Source organism: Pistacia vera, unplaced genomic scaffold, assembly GCF_008641045.1.
Source record: "Pistacia vera cultivar Batoury unplaced genomic scaffold, PisVer_v2 Contig269, whole genome shotgun sequence".
In the NCBI taxonomy this organism is placed as follows: Eukaryota; Viridiplantae; Streptophyta; class Magnoliopsida; order Sapindales; family Anacardiaceae; genus Pistacia; species Pistacia vera.
Genome location: NW_022196078.1, coordinates 564,155 through 577,359, shown reverse-complemented (window position 1 = coordinate 577,359; position 13,205 = coordinate 564,155). Strand labels below are relative to the sequence as shown.

Genomic DNA, 13,205 nt, shown 5'->3' with positions numbered 1-13,205 from the left:
TTGACCCGTTTTCTGCAACTTGTTACCCAGTTTTACAGATTTTCAACAACCCGTTTCTGGCCATTTTTCTGGTGTTTTCGACAGGAAACTTGAATGTCGACTTATTACCTATATCAGTGACAACCCAAATGACAATTTTGTCCTAAATCGGTGCCGTAAATGGGTTCCAAAAGCACCCAAACGATAATTTTTAACCAAAATTTTAAACTAGCATAACTTTGTAACCAGAACTCCGTTTTTGACAAATAATATACCATTGGAAAGATTTTTCAACAAGGATTCCAATGACATAAAAATCAAAAAAAGATTCTATTTATAATAAAAGTTATGCTTGATTTACAGTATAGGTTTTAATAGAAAAAAATCCCAAAATTTATGCAATATTTTCCAGATTTGCAACAAACAATTTCATGGTAGGCAGAGATTCAAACAATGCTCTGATACCAAATGTAAAATACATTCATATTCCAATATTCATATAAAAGTTGATAATACAATCAATTTCATCATAAAATCTCCATGAAATATATGCGGAAGTAAATGACAAACCTTCAGCCATAGCAATTGTTGTTTAATCTTCTTGTTCCTTCAAAATACAGAATCTTCCACTGACTGTTCAGAGTGATGGTTTTGAGAATCAAAAGGAAAAATTGCGTCAAATGGGGACCTGTAAAGTCTCCTTTATATGCAGTTGTCTTTCCATCAAAGACAGCTGCCCAAGGGAGGAGACACAACCGTATGACCACATCAGTCCATATCAGCATAAAAGTGTAGCACCATAATGCAAAAAGTCTAACACAACCTTCACATGCAGACATGAATTTAAGCATTTGGATGCAATGTATCTCCATGCTTGTAAAATCCTTCATATCTTAGAAACAAAACTTGACAATTAACACATGTACGCTTGGAAATATTGAGAAAAAGGTTTGATTTTTGCTACTTACCCTTCTAATCCTATAATTGACTGCCTATTATAGTACTTGGATTTTGATCTCCACCGTTCAGAATGTAGAGTTGTGTTTCATGAACAACATATCCAAAAATCAAAACGATCGGACGGCAAACGAGCTCCAGGTCATGATTGGATGATGCACTGTTCACAGACTCAAAAACTAACATATCCTCTCCCTTTCTCTTAGTTCTTTTTCTTCTCTTCCTTTCTCACTCTATCTCTCGACTAAACCCACTCTTTCTTCTCTTCTCCTCCTGTTTTTTTCTTCTTTCTCTCCTCTCTTCTGCTCCTCCTTCTCTCTTTCTCCTTTCCTTTCTTTCTTCTGCTCTCGTTTTTCTTCTTTATTTGGGCAAACTGCCCAGTTTTTCTTTTCTTTTAAACTAAACAATTTTCTGAAATTATAATCTGCCCCCAAAATTTCTAAATTTCATCTAACCCCGCCACATAAGCTTTTCCGAGCAAAAATGTCTAAATTTTTCCCTCTTGATACTGGCAAACCCATCAGGATTTATTTCTTCGTTTTCACCCCTTAAAGCAACTTTAAAAACTGACAGAAATACCCCTATCTTACCACAATACGAAAAATCAAATAAAAGAATTAATTAACTAAATACAATTCATGATCTAACTAAATTAGGAATAGGGTTTTACAAAAAAAGTTTGGAATGATTAAACTTAGATACTAAAATATTGGGTTCAAGTACTCTTGCGTATGTAGAAGATAATCTTGACTTGAAGGGGGGACGAAAATTACAAAGAGAAAAAGTCAGCTTATGCCAAGTCACATTCCAAAACGCATCCAGTCCAGTCAGCCGACGACCTTTTCTATATATTTTTGATTAGTTATAGTTCTGTTGTGACGTGGCATTCTAATGACACACGTGGAAGTCAACTTGGAGGTTGGCTGGTCAATGTAAATTGTTAAGACTTGAGGGGCAGTTCAGTCTTTTCCCTATATTCTAAAAACTAAATTCGTTTTAGGTTTTGTGCGCAGCTCAATTCTCTCATTTCCCTCTTGGTTAACAGAGAGAGAAATAGTTAGAGGTGCTATGCTGGAAATTCGAGGTTCGTCCATGGAATCAACGGTGACGGTAGGTGTGAGCTGTCCTTCTTTGAGTAGTCTCTTTTTACTGTATAAATATGTACTGATTTCTGCCTATTTAGAACGTATGAGTGGTGAGAGCATCTGGGTATACAAGTGTAAAATCAGAGGGCTTTTTGTATCGGAGTGATGCCTCGTGTAAAGGGGTGAGCCGATTCTTCTGTAAGGTTTCTCAAACTCATAGTGAAGTTCTTTTTCTGGTTGCTCTGAAGAGTGGATGTAGGTAATCTTTCAGATTACCGAACCACTATAAATCTGGTGTTTTTCTTCTTCCTTCTACTTTACTATTTAATTGTTTCTTTTGTGCTTTGTTTGGTTGAATGAACACTTCTGGGTTATTGCATGATTACACTGTTTTTGGGTCATATTTACAACAAGTTCGTTTGTATAAATACTGGCAGATACCATACACAAACACAATAACAATCACAAACAAAGATAATCAAATATCAGATACCATTCATGGCTTTGTGTCGCTCTTCAAATAGAATAAATGCTGCTATATTTGTCCCAAAACTCCCAAGCATCAGTTTGTCTCCTCCAAAAGAACCGAGTATAGACTTGGTTGAACAACTGAGGATGAGAGATAATAAAAACACAAGCTCAATCCCAGTAGAAAAGATTGTCCCCGGCACAGCAATACAAGAAAACAATGCTGACGACTCTACTAATTCAATGGTGACAGCAAAACTTTACCCTATCTTAGAGTCTGTTTCTGATAGAGTTGAGATGCACAACAACATTGGCCAGCAACGTGACAACTGGAACACCCTTCTGTTGAACTCTATCAACATGATTTCTCTTGCTGCTACCACCATGGCTGGTGCTACTGCAACTGGTGGCGCAGGCGTTTCATCACTTTTGGCTTTGAAGTTATCATCAACTCTCTTATTCTCTGCAGCTGCTGGGATGATGGTTATGGTGAACAAGATCCAGCCCTCACAACTTGCAGAAGAGCAACGTAACGCAACAAGATTGTTCAAGCAACTCCAGAGAGAAATACAAACCGTCCTTGCTCTAAGGGTTCCCAGTGAAGCCGACGTGAAACAAGCAGTGGAGAAAGTATTGGCACTTGACCAAGCATACCCACTTCCCTTGCTAGGTAAAATGATAGAGAAGTTCCCTAAAACATTTGAGCCTGTTGTTTGGTGGCCATAAAATCACTCCCCGGCAAACAACAAAAACGCATATAAAAGAGAGCAAAGTAGCATGAACACGGAGAAAAATGGATGGGGTGAAGATCTGGAAATGAAAATGAGAGAGATTATTAGAGTGTTAAAGACAAAAGATACAAAGATTACATGAGACTAGGCAACTTGGCATTGAAGATAAACAAGATTCTAGCCATCTCAGGGCCATTACTCACCGGCATTGTAGTTGTTGGGTCGGCTTTTGTGGGGTTTCCTCACGGGTCATGGGCTGCCGTTATCACGGTGGCTGAAGGCGCATTAGCTACCACAGTTAACACTTTAGAGCACGGTGGGCAAGTTGGCATGGTGTTGGAGATGTATAGAAACTGCGCTGGCTTCTTCACACTCTTGGAAGAATCAATAGAAACCACTCTCAATGAAAGTGATGTAGAGAAGAGAGAAAACGGGGAGATGTTTGAACAGAAAATAGCTCTACTGCTGGGAAGAAGCACTTCTCAGCTGAGAAATATTGCTAAGAAATCAAGTCATTCTCGCATATATGGAACCGAGGTAGAGGAGTTTGCAAGTAAACTTTTCTAATCTCGTACGAGGAGATTCAGAAATTTAGTCCATAACTGTATTATTATATACATTCTTTGTGATAACAAATTCTTTTTTGTAATATAATTTTTTATAGAGAAACCCTTGGATAATATCAAACTTTAATGTATAAAAAATAGATTTAAATTCTTTAAATGATAATATATTACTATTATTCTTTTTATTCACAAGCTGAATTTTCTTTTAAGTTTCAAAATTGTCTTTGAGAGGGGTGATCATATATTTCATGCTTAATATCAAATGCAGGAAGTGTATGAGCCAACAAGGACCCTGAAACTACCGATCGAATAAGAGTTTTAGTGGTTACTTCTATTAGCAACCATAAGGACTCGAACTCGTCTCCCCTCTCTTAAGCTAGCTTTTGGAAGTGGTTTCTATTAAAACCCGTATATCATCTTAAAATGTTATTTAATATTAAACGACAAAAATAATCAATTTTTGCGTAATAAAAATTATAAAATTTTGATTTTTTAACTTTGTTATCTTATATAAATCAGACTATAAAAAAAATACTGATGTGGTGCCTGAAAATGTTGACGTTGATGTATAGCATGAAAGAGACGAGCTCATGTTATTGAAACAAAGAAGAAGTACATTTTCCTCCCTTTAGTTTCGGTTTATTTTTAAAGACCCCCATTTCAATTGCTATTATTTGAAAAATACCAATGTAAATTCAACTCATTACCCGTGATTTCAGTCTAAACGCATTTTAATTAATTAAAACATAATGATAAGAAATATGAGAATTTGAATTAAAGATGGACTTTTTTTTAATGATTTTAAAACAAATAAACTCTTATAATTCTTCCAAAAATAAAGATATTAACAAGGTGTTTCACTAAAATAAAAGAGCAAGTTAGTAAATGAACTTCTTGATGCATACATTTGCACTAATTAGAAGTACGTGATTGACAGTGTTAAAATCACGTAGGATGTGTGTGTGATCCTTGTGGATCAACGATAAAACAATATGATGATGAATATGCTAGAATCAACATAAAACACAAAGAACTTTTTAAAGTGTTTCGTCTACTCGTAATGTAAAGCCTATGTCCATTGTTATGTTTTATAAGAAATTTTCTGTTTGCTTTCTATGACTTATTTTCCATCCCTAAAACCATATTACAATTAGGTTTATATAGTGTCAGATACATGATTAAGTTGGAAATGAACTCAAATTTGATTAAACAAGGAGTTGCGTGATCTTTAACCTTGATTATGGGATCCATATCACAAAATATCTGTTAAAACTCAAGAGACCAAACTGCAAAACCAATAGCAAGAAAACCAAATACATTCAACAGCAGATAACATTCAACATATAAGCAGCAGATAAAAATGAAATGAAAAAGGGGACAGCGATTTATAGTGGTTCGGTAATCTTATAGATTACCTACATCCACTCTCCAGGGCAATAAGTAGATTTTTCACTATGAGAATAAGAGAATCTTACAGAGATACGCTCACCCTTTACACAGTGCACACACCCCTCTATAAACCCAGATCTCAACACCTCTCATACACCACACACCAAAATAACCAAGCATTAGATTCGATTTATACAGAAGAAGAAAACAGAAAAACAAACCAGCTAAGACCTACCACTTTAAACTCAACCCCAATATCGAGTTTTTTTTTTTTTTTTTTATGTCCAGAGATATCTGGGTTAACTTATCCACCTCAATTAATTTCATGAGACTCTAGAACTATTACAGGTAAATCCTAATGACTAACTCTTTTGTAATAGAAAAGAAACTCAAACTTCTCTTGGTAATACTAAGAGTATTATTAAATTCGAAGATAGTTTATTAAGTTTTTGTTACATCTTTGAAAATAATCAGTCGCTGCTTACGCAGTAACTGAGTTATTGATTCCTATTAATGCTTAGACCAATAAATTTACACGGTGTATTATACGTGTATGTCATTTTCCAGATAGACTTAGACCATAAATTTATTGATTCCTTTAATGCTACTCAATCATCATCTTATTTATTTTGAGGCATCACCTATGGATTATTTAATCATATTATTCCAATTAAAGTCTTTTGGGTTGTCATATTTTTCAATATTGACCTTTTCTCTTTACCATATCAACAACCAAGTCGTTGTCTATTCATTCATTAAAACTTTTACCATATCACTTCAACCCCATTTCTAAGACATCAAGAAATCAAAAATCTCTTCATTATATATATGTAAACTAGAAATGAATGAAAGTATGTAACAGTTGTCGCCTACATAATTATACAGTAATGAATTTTTCATTATGCTTCATATGTTGGTCTTGTATTTATTAATAATATCTCCACAAGCTTTTAATTGTCTAAGTTTCAAACTAGATTCATAAGATGAGGTCGTAGTTTGAGACTGTTGTTTTCAAAAACATGGAGTTGAATGAGAAATCAAGCCCTAAATTACTAGTTGAACCATCCATATACAACAAATGTAGCAGCAGAGAAACATTTAGAAACGGATTGGTTGCAAGGATTTGATGATCGAAGATGTCGATTTAAACCTTGTATTTGTTAATTACCCCCACTTAATGGACCTTCTTATAAGTTAAAAGACTAAGGCTCCGTTTGGTTCACAATTTTGTGTTTTTGGGAAAGTTTTTTGAAAAAAGTTAAAAAAAAATTGAATTTGGCGGGTATTACGATGTATGATTTACAAATTCATAAATACCCCCTATGTTTTTTTTTTTACAAAACACCCTTTATAATAAAACATTAAAAGTTAATAAAAAACACCCCCAATCCACCCTCAAATACGGACACCGGCCACCACCGCCGGAGGGGTGGCCGGAGTCGCGTAACAAAACACATTAAAAATATTTAGGGGTATTTAATTGATTTAACAATTTATGGGTTTAAAAAATGTTGAATAAAGTTGAATATATTGTGAGTTTTTGGGTATTTTACTGTTTAAACTTTTTTGGGAATCTAAAGTAGTATTCCCAAAATCCAACCAAACGAAGCCTAAGAGTCTGAGCTTTTCATTTCATTCATTCTTTTTCTTGTTTGTGCCAGCTAGAATGATGATCGATTCATTATCCTCCATATGTATGCTAACTTTCACCACCAGGTTCTATTAACGTGTTATTATATTATTATTACAAGTTAACTAAATATAATTAGTAAATCTAAAAGAAAGGGATAACCAAAGATATAGAGCTAACTCATAATCACTGAACCTTTTCTAAACCCTTTGAATGAAGCATACCCCAAAATCTGATACCCTGATCCTAAAATTTGGAGAACCCCACCATACTAGCCCGCGGGCACAATATGGTGAACAAAGGGGATTGTGCATGACTTTAATCCTTAGTCCAACGTTTGATTCTCCACTAGGTGCAAAGATAGTATATTTGATTATAATTTACTTTGAGGCTGTGATTATGAGTGAGAATAATCGAAATGTGCGTAAGATTAGCCCAACACCCCATTAACAAAATATTTATACAAATTTTTCTTATTAGATGGAAGCACTATAATAATAGGATATAGGATTTTACAAAACATAACAATGAGTTCCTAATTTAAACATGGAGAGTCATATTTTAAAAACAAATATGTCCTTGGATAGTAAAGTTGACATGATCCATCCCGAATTTCCTCATCCCGTAAGATTTGGACGCTCCCACAAGACTCGGATACCTGAGACGTGCCATGTAGAAAAAAAAAAAACTATAGACTTTTTAAAGGACTTACTTTTTCTGAATAATATCATATTATTTCCTTTCCAACATCTAAAAAAAAAAAAAGTACATCATCTTTCGTTTTACAAAGAAAAGATTTAAGGAAAACTTGTGGTATCAGGTTTTCTATTTATACAACACATTCCGAAGCATAACAAAAGGAAATACATGATGGAAAACATAGTTTTGAAACGGAAGTCCCAAAAATACAATGACATAATGTAAACCCACATAGAAAGATGTCGACACGGTCACAATCCTAAGCAGAGACTTACTACTGGCACGATCTTCCTGTAACCTGGGGAGGGAAAACATTTTTTGAAAAGGGTGAGCTAAAATACTCAGTGAGTAGGGGAAAGGAGTTTGCAAAACATTCGTCAAACAAAGTTATGGCATGCAATGATTCTTATGGAATACTAAAACAACATTGATTCCATGAACATGATATGGTGATGCTATCATTCATGTATGCATGCATAACTCATTTCTATATGTTCTAAGTATTATATCTGATCAATTAAACTGACAACAATTTTCTGAATCTTGGCTCATTACTAAATGCTGAAAACTCTTTTATGAGAACTTAAAGAATAGCTCTAAATGCTTATGCTTCTAAAGATAATGTTTTCTATAAATCATGCTAAACATCGAAATTTCATATAACTAATGCAAACTATCATCAGATACTGAAAACTGAAACTATTAACTGATATTGAAAACTATAGCTGGTATCTGAAAACTTTAAATTGATATCATGTTCCAACAGTAAACTGATACTAAAGGTTCTCACCACAACTAGTACCCTGGGAAAATCTTGATACCTGGTGGGCATTCCAACACAAGCAGAGCTGGGAATATATCCTACCCGAACCGGCAAGATCTATCATTGCATGGGAAGAGCCTGAAGACAACCATCTCAACTATTGGGCAAGCTCAACGCCAAGCAGAGCACTAAATATCTCAATACGCATGCGCAGACCAAAATCTAGAACTGTCATACCCGACGGAATCCTGCATCGCTCGGGCATAGCCAATGTGTCATAGGGATGGGCACTTCGTAGGGTGGTTTTAACATCACAACATACTCATGCATATCTCAAGTAACATGCAAGTCAACAGTATATTACGTATGTGCCTACAGATCATACATATATGACATAATAAAAAAAAAATCACATATAGGGGTGAAACTGCAATTTTCTAAACATTTTCAGAAACTAACAGTTTAACCCAGATTGAAAATTATTTCAACATTACTTGATCTTAGCATATATCCGAGACAAATCATAAGCAAATATCACTTTAAAAAGTCAAAACTCATAAAACACATTATAATTTAATTAAACCCAAGAGCAAAATAATAATGATAACAACAACACAACAACAACAACAACAACAACAACATAATAATATAAAATATTTACATATAAGGATAAATCATGTCAACATATGAATTTCATGGAAAATAGGGGGTAAAATGCAGTTTATAAATATACTTTCAAAACTGATGAAAGCACCCCAATTGCCCTTTTTACCGATAAGGTTATTTACCACATCATATATATATAAACCTCACTTGCATAACTCACCACACTCCAAATAACATCTGTAAGTTTCTAGTTTAATTTTTTCTAGTCAAGCCAAGAGTTTATATTATATATAATATATATATATAAATATATAATATATATTTATATATAAAATCCTAGCCACCTTTACCTGCATAATTTGGGCAAAAATGTAGTCCAGAACCGTTAATTCCAGCCTCCAATTCTGTTTTTTATTCAACAAAAATGCAACCCATAAACGCATATAAACCAGCCACCACTACATGTATAATTGCGGCCGACATAAATTTCATAAACACATGGAATCCAAGCCATCTTGCATGCATCATACACACATAACTAAAGAAATCCCATTCAAACAATAAAATGGAAAACACAACCTGTAAAATACATTCATATTCCAATATTCATATAAAGTTGATAATACAATCAATTTCATCATAAAATCTCCATGGAATATATGCGGAATAAATGACAAACCTCCAGCCATAGCAATTGTTGTTTAATCTTCTTGTTCCTTCAAAATACAGAATCTGCCACTGACTGTAACTTCAGAGTGATGGTTTTGGGAATCAAAAGGAAAAATGCGTCAAATGGGGACTTGTAAATTCTCCTTTTATGCAGTTTGTCTTTCCATCAAAGACAACTGCCCGAGGAAGGAGACACAACCGTATGACCACATTAGTTCACATCAGCATAAAAGTGTAGACCATAATGTAATTATATTAAAAGTGTGGACCATAATATAATTATATTAAAGTGTAGGACCATAATAAAAGTCTAATATTCTCCCACTTGTCAAACTTTTATAATAACCCAGAATACAAGAGATGTATTGCGGTGTGTTCACTAAAAGAGGAAAATTACATGAATCATAGCCGTAAGTCCCTTTTAACAAGTATTACCTTCTATGTATTATAATGCAATTTTTCTTTTTCTAAATAAACGCTTAAATGTGGATATCACTTTATGAACAAACCTCAAATGTTTGTTCCAGGTCCCTCTAGAATGTTATTTGTCTCTAACCAAAATGTATACAACTTAAAAGAGAAACAAATAAATTACAAAGTTTCAAACAATGAAAGTATTACCTTTCATAGTGACAGTAGGACATAGTCCCATTTGAACAACATGGTCCTTAAACGTCTTTGGTGGCATGCCTTTTGTTAGAGGATCAACAATCATCTGCTCGGTATGTTTGTTTTCAATGAGCACTTCTTTGGCTTTAACGTGCTCCCTTATTAAGTACTTATGTCGATGTGTTTACTTCGACTCCACTCTTATTTTCTTAGCAAAGAATACAGCAGCTGAATTGTCACAATATAACTTTATTGGCCTAGAGATAGACTTAAGAACTCCAAGCCTAGAAATGAAACTTCTCAACCAAATACCTGTTAGTGGCCTAAAAACAGAAACAAACTCAACTTCCATGTAGAAGTGGCAACTAAGATTGTTTGGCACCTCTCCAAGATATAGCACCCCCAAAGCATAAAACATATCCGGATGTTGATTTTTTAGAATCAACGCAGCCAGCGAATCTGAGTCTGAATATCCGATGACTTCTAAAATGTCGGACCGTCTATAAGTACATGAAACTTTAGTTCCTTGAAGATACTTCATGACCTTCTTTGCAGCCCTCCAATGATCTAACAATAGATTACTTTGATATCTCTTAACGTGCCAACTCCAAAAGCATGCCAGTCTAGTACGACTTGAGCATACATTAGGCTTCTAATAGCTGAAGCATAAGGAATAGTTTTCATTTGTTCCTTTTCAATCTCAAGTGTAGGACATTGGTTCAGATTGAACTTTCACCCTTACAATGGGTGCAACAGTGGGTGAACAATCTTTCATCCTAATCTCTCAAGAATTTTATTAATATAGGCTTCTTGAGATAGTCCCAAAATATGTTGAGACCTATTCCTATATCTTAATGCCAATGACATAAGACGCCTCACCCATATCCTTCATACTAAAATGTTAGAGAAATTGTTTCACCTCATGTAGCAAACCCAAATCATTAGTTGCAAGTAGAATATCATCTACTATAACACAAGAAAGATGATTTTACTACTCCACTGACCTTGTGGTAATATCCACTGATCCATGACATTCTTTATAAAACCAAATGAAGAGATAACAGTGTGAAATCTTAAATACCACTGTCGGAGGCTTGTTTAGAGTCCATAAATGGACTTCTTAAGCTTGCAAAACAAATGCTCACCATCCTTGAAATGAACCCATCAGGTTGTTTCATATAAACCTTTTCTCCAAATCTCCATTAGAAAAGCTGTTTTCACATCCATTTGATATATACTAAATTGTAATGGTTAACTAATGCCATTATGATACGAAAGGAATCATTTTAGAAACCGAAGAAAATGTTTCTTTATAATCTATTCCTTCCTTTTGCGTGAACCCCTTGGCAACAAGTTTAGCCTTGTATCTCTCAATGTTGCCTAATGAATCCTTTTTGGTTTTAATACTCTTTACAACCATAGGTTTCTTTCCAGTAGGTAACTCAATAAGCCCAACTTCATTATCCGCCATAGAATTCATCTCTTCAATCATGGCATTATACCACAACTCAGATTTATTACTATTCATAGCTTGTATAAACGTGTCGTATCATCCTCAATACCTATGTCACAAGCCAGACTCTTGCATATACACTTCATATCAGTAGGAATTGCTAATTTCTTTGTTTTAGTGGATCTCCTTAATGTTGTATCTACAGTCTCTTAGACTGTTGCACAACTGGTTATTCCTCCTGTAGTGGAGGTTGTTTAAAATGATCTTCTAAAACAATCTCATCAAAATGTGTATTTTGATTGAGTGGTTCCTCATTATTCACCCGTTTGGATGAACACTAATCTTTTACTCGATGTAGGAGCATTGTCTAAAATATCAATTTTCTCAAGGACTGAGTCCTGATTTGATCACTCCCACTGACCACACATTTTCAAGAAATTGGCATTTCTTGATTCAACAATTCTACTGGAATGGTTCGGACAATAAAACTTATATCCTTTGGATTTTTCCGCATATCCAATAAAATATGCACTAATAGTCTTGGGATCTAACTTCCGTTCTTGTGGATTATAAACTCTAACTTCAACTACTAGGCAACCCCAGACGCGTAAATAACTTAAACTTGTTTCCAACCTTTCCATAATTTGAATGGCGTTTTGGGAACCGCCTTAGTTAGAACTCATTTTAATATATACGCTGCAGTTTTGAGAGCTTCAACCACAAAGAGAGAAGTTTGGAGTTACTCAACATACTCTGTACCATATCCATTAATATTCTATTTCTCCATTCTGTTACACACATTTTGAGATAGTGTACCAGTAAGGTGTATTAGCCATAATACCTTGCTCTTGAAGAAATTTACAAATGGACCAAGTGTTTGTCCTATACCAGTGTATCTACCATAATATTCACCAACTCTATCAGATCTCACGCTCTTAATTGTTTTCCACATTGTTTCTCTACTTCTTGCTTTATATATTTTGAAAGCATCTAACGCTTCATCCTTGTGATAAAACAAATAGAGATACATATATCGCGAGTAATCATCAATAAAGGTGATAAATTTTTTGACCACTAGAGCTTATGTCAAGGCAATAAATACTGTGTGTATGATTTCTAAAGTTCAGAACTCTTCCTGGCACCCTTCTTGGATTTGTATTTCTGCTTTCCCTTAATACAGTCTACACAAGTATCAAAGTCAGTAAAGTCAAGAGTTTCAAGAACTCCAGCATTTACCAACCTTTTAATCCTATCAATGGAGATGTGTCCTAATCTCCTATGCCATAAAAAGAAGAGTTTTCATACTATAATAACGTTTCATACCAGTGTTAGCATTGTGAAGTCATAAGACTATAAGGAGCAATATCACTTAAATGATTTTAAACAAACCATCAACCAAAGTACCATTTCCACAATAGATGAGTTCTTATTTAAATTAAAAGAACTATTATAAAAGTTGAAAGAGTATCCACAAGGTATGAGTTTAGAAACTGAAATTAAATTCCTAGAAAACTAGGAATATAAAATGTTCGTTCCAAATCGTTCCAAATCCAAACCATATTAGTACTTAAATAATTCTAAATGTTCCAACAGCTTCAACA

The 13,205-nt window shown here is 34.3% G+C and overlaps 1 pseudogene; it reads left to right on the top strand.

Annotated features, from left to right (window-relative positions):
• Nucleotides 1–2,519: 2,519 nt before the first annotated feature.
• Nucleotides 2,520–3,787, top strand: LOC116133366 (annotated as a pseudogene).
• The last annotated feature ends 9,418 nt before the right edge of the window (nt 3,788–13,205 follow it).